Genomic DNA, 5,102 nt, shown 5'->3' with positions numbered 1-5,102 from the left:
TGCTAGTCGCTTGCTGCAACTCCACATATATTTGCCTTATTCATTCCTATGAGCTTAAATAGTCTTGATCGCGTGGGTGTGAGATTGCTGAGTCCCTGTGGCTCACAGATACTACAACTCCAGATGCAGGTCCAGGTGATTCTGCTCCAGTTGACGATTACGAGCTCAGGTGGGAGTTCGACGAGGACTCTCAGCGATACTACGTGTCCTTTCCAGATGATCAGTAGTGGTGCCTAGTTGGGGTTATCGATTCAGGACCTTGTCGCATGTTGGGGGTCTTATTTTCTATTTTGGCGCCGTAGTCGGGTCATGAGTGTTTGTTTGATGGATGTTATTTATGTACTCTGATGTGACGTGGCGAGTGTAAGCCAACTATGATATCTTCCCCTTTTATTATATATATTACATGGGATGTTGTAATGATTGCCTGACTTGCGACATTGCTTTCAATGCGGTTATGCCTCTAAGTCGTGCCTCGACACGTGGGAGCTATAGCCGCATCGAGGGCGTTACAATCATCCTCATAGCTGCCAAGAAAGATTATGTTCTAGAAGCACCGCTAGGTGACGCACCCGTCCCACAGAACCAAGACGTTATGAACGCTTGGAAGACACGTGCTGATGATTACTCCCTCGTTCAGTGTGGCATGCTTTACAGCTTAGAACCGGGGCTCCAAAAGCGTTTTGAGAGACACGGAGCATATGAGATGTTCGAAGAGCTGAAAATGGTTTTTCAAGCTCATGCCCGGGTCGAGAGATATGAAGTCTCCGACAAGTTCTTCAGCTGTAAGATGGAGGAAAATAGTTCTGTCAGTGAGCACATACTCAAAATGTCTGGGTTGCATAATCGCTTGACTTAGCTGGGAGTTAATCTCCCAGATGACGCGGTCATTGACAGAATCCTTCAGTCGCTTCCACCGAGCTACAAGAGCTTTGTGATGAACTTCAATATGCAGGGGATGGAAAAGACCATTCCTGAAGTATTTGCAATGCTGAAATCAGCAGAGGTAGAAGTCAAAAAGGAACATCAAGTGTTGATGGTGAATAAAACCACTAAGTTCAAGAAAGGCAAGGGTAAGAAGGACTTCAAGAAGGACGGCAAGGGAGTTCCCGCGCCCGGTAAGCAAGCTGTCAGGAAGAAGCCAAAGAATGGACCCAAGCCCGAGACTGAGTGTTTTTATTGCAAGGGAAGTGGTCACTGGAAGCGGAACTGCCCCAAATACTTAGCGGACAAGAAGGCCGACATCACGAAAGGTATATGTGATATACATGTAATTGATGTGTACCTTACCAGTACTCGTAGTAGCTCCTGGGTATTTGATACCGGTGCGGTTGCTCACATTTGTAACTCAAAGCAGGAGCTGCGGAATAAGCAGAGACTGGCGAAGGACGAGGTGACGATGCGCGTCGGGAATGGTTCCAAGGTCGATGTGATCGCCGTCGGCACGCTACCTCTACATTTACCTACGGGATTAGTTTTAAACCTCAATAATTGTTATTTAGTGCCAGCTTTGAGCATGAACATTGTATCAGGATCTCGTTTAATTCGAGATGGCTACTCATTTAAATCTGAGAATAATGGTTGTTCTATTTATATGAGAGATATGTTTTATGGTCATGCTCCGATGGTGAATGATTTATTCTTAATGAATCTCGAGCGTAATGCTACACATATTCATAGTGTGAATACCAAAAGATGTAAGGTTGATAATGATAGTCCCACATACTTATGGCACTACCGCCTTGGTCACATAGGTGTCAAACGCATGAAGAAGCTCCATGCAGATGGACTTTTAGAGTCTCTTGATTACGAATCATTTGACACGTGCGAACCATGCCTCATGGGTAAAATGACCAAGACTCCGTTCTCAGGAACAATGGAGGAAGCAACCAACTTATTGGAAATCATACATACTGATGTGTGCGGTCCAATGAGTGTTGAGGCTCGCGGTGGCTATCGTTATGTTCTCACCCTCACTGGTGACTTGAGTAGATATGGGTATGTCTACTTAATGAAACACAAGTTTGAGACCTTTCAAAAGTTCAAGGAATTTCAGAGTGAGGTTGAGAATCAACGTGACAGGAAAATCAAGTTCTTGTGATCAGATCGTGGGGGAGAATACTTGAGTCACGAATTTGGCACACACTTAAGAAAATGTGGAATAGTTTCACAACTCACGCCGCCTGGAACACCTCAGCGTAATGGTGTGTCCGAACGTCGTAATCGCACTCTATTAGATATGGTGCGATCTATGATGTCTCTTACCGATTTACCGCTATCATTTTGGGGCTATGCTTTAGAGACTACCGCATTCACTTTAAATAGGGCTCCGTCGAAATCCGTTGAGACGACACCGTATGAATTATGGTTTGGGAAGAAACCTAAGCTGTCGTTTCTAAAAGTTTGGGGATGCGATGCTTATGTCAAGAAACTTCAACCTGAAAAGCTCGAACCCAAGTCGGCAAAATGCGTCTTCATAGGATACCCTAAGGAAACCATTGGGTATACCTTCTACCTCAGATCCGAAGGCAAGATCTTCGTTGCCAAGAATGGATCCTTTCTAGAGAAGGAGTTTCTCTCGAAATAAGTAAGTGGGAGGAAAGTAGAGCTTGATGAAGTAATGCCTCTTGAAGCAGAGAGTAGCGCAGCTCAGGAAAATGTTCCTATGGTGCCTGCACCGATTAGAGAGGAAGTTAATGATGATGATCAAGATACTTCGGATCAAGCTCCTACTTAACTTCGTAGGTCCATAAGGACACGTTCCGCACCAGAGTGGTACGGCAACCCTGTCTTGGAAATCATGTTGTTAGACAACGGTGAACCTTCGAACTATGAAGAAGTGATGGTGGGCCCAGATTCCGACAAATGGCTTGAAGCCATGAAATACGAGATAGAATCCATGTATGAAAACAAAGTATGGACTTTGACTGACTTGCCCGAAGATCGGCGAGCCATAGAAAATAAATGGATCTTTAAGAAGAAGACAGACGCGGATGGTAATGTGACCATCTATAAGGCTTGACTTGTCGCTAAGGGTTATCGACAAGTTCAAGGGGTTGACTACGATGAGACCTTCTCACCCGTAGCGAAGCTGAAGTCCGTCTAAATCATGTTAGCAATTGCCGCATTCTATGATTATGAGATATGGCAAATGGACGTCAAAACGACATTCCTTAACGGCTTTCTTAAGGAAGAATTATATATGATGCAGCCGGAAGGTTTTGTCGATCCTAAGAATGCTAACAAGGTGTGCAAGCTCCAACGCTCAATCTATGGGCTGGTGCAAGCATCTCAGAGTTGGAACATTCGCTTTGATGAGATGATCAAAGCGTTTGGGTTTATGCAGACTTATGGAGAAGTCTGCGTTTACAAGAAAGTGAGTGGGAGCTCTGTAGCATTTCTCATATTATATGTGGATGACATACTGTTGATGGGAAATGATATAGAATTCTTGGAAAGCATAAAGGCCTATTTGAACAAGTGTTTTTCAATGAAGGACCTTGGAGAAGCTGCTTATATATTAGGCATCAAGATCTATAGAGATAGATCGAGACGCCTCATTGGTCTTTCACAAAGTACGTACCTTGACAAGATATTGAAGAAGTTCAATATGGATCAGTCCAAGAAGGGGTTCTTGCCTGTATTGCAAGGTGTGCGATTGAGCATGGCTCAATGCCCGACCACGGCAGAAGATATAGAAGAGATGAGTGTCATCCCCTATGCCTCAGCCATAGGGTCTATTATGTATGCCATGATGTGTACCAGACCTGATGTAAACCTTGCCATAAGTTTGGTAGGTAGGTACCAAAGTAATCCCGGCAAGGAACACTGGACAGCGGTCAAAAACATTCTGAAGTACCTGAAAAGGACCAAGGATATGTTTCTCGTTTATGGAGGTGGCGAAGAGCTCGTCGTAAAGGGTTACGTCGACGCTAGCTTCGACACAGATCTGGATGACTCTAAGTCACAAACCGGATACGTGTATATTTTGAATGGTGGGGCAGTAAGCTGGTGCAGTTGCAAGCAAAGCGTCGTGGCAGGATCTACATGTGAAGCAGAATACATGGCAGCCTCGGAGGCAGCACAAGAAGCAATCTGGGTGAAGGAGTTCATCACCGACCTAGGAGTCATACCCAGTGCGTCGGGGCTGATGACTCTCTTCTGTGACAACACTGGAGCTATTGCCCTTGCCAAGGAGCCCAGGTTTCACAGGAAGACCAGGCATATCAAGCGTCGCTTCAACTCCATTCGTGAAAGTGTTCAAAATGGAGACATAGAAATTTGTAAAGTACATACGGACCTGAATGTAGCAGATCCGTTGACTAAACCTCTCCCTAGAGCAAAACATGATCAACACCAGAATTCCATGGGTGTTCGATTCATCACAATGTAACTAGATGATTGACTCTAGTGCAAGTGGGAGACTGTTGGAAATATGCCCTAGAGGCAATAATAAAATGATTATTATATTTCCTTGTTCATGATAATTGTTTATTATTCATGCTATAATTGTATTATCCGGAAATCGTAATACATGTGTGAATACATAGACCATAATGTGTCCCTAGTAAGCCTCTAGTTGACTAGCTCGTTGATCAACAGATAGTCATGGTTTCCTGGTATGGACATGGGGATGTCATTGATAACGGGATCACATCATTAGGAGAATGATGTGATGGACAAGATCCAAACCTAAGCATAGCACAAAGATCGTGTAAGTTCGTTTTGTGAGAGCTTTTCTAATGTCAAGTATCATTTCCTTAGACCATGAGATTGTGCAACTCCCGGATACCGTAGGAGTGCTTTGGGTGTATCAAACGTCACAACGTAACTGGGTGGCTATAAAAGTGCACTACGGGTATCTCCAAAAGTGTATGTTGGGTTGGCACGAATCGAGACTGGGATTTGTCACTCTGTATGACGGAGAGGTATCTCTGGGCCCACTCGGTAATGCATCATCATAATGAGCTCAATGTGACCAAGGGGTTGGTCACGGGATCATGCATTACGGTACGAGTAAAGTGACTTGCCGGTAACGAGATTGAACAAGGTATTGGGATACCGACGATCGAGTCTCGGGCAAGTAACGTACCGATTGACAA

The sequence above is a fragment of the Triticum dicoccoides genome, chromosome 7A (assembly GCF_002162155.2).
Source record: "Triticum dicoccoides isolate Atlit2015 ecotype Zavitan chromosome 7A, WEW_v2.0, whole genome shotgun sequence".
Lineage (NCBI taxonomy): Eukaryota > Viridiplantae > Streptophyta > Magnoliopsida > Poales > Poaceae > Triticum > Triticum dicoccoides.
This window is presented reverse-complemented; position numbering follows the sequence as displayed.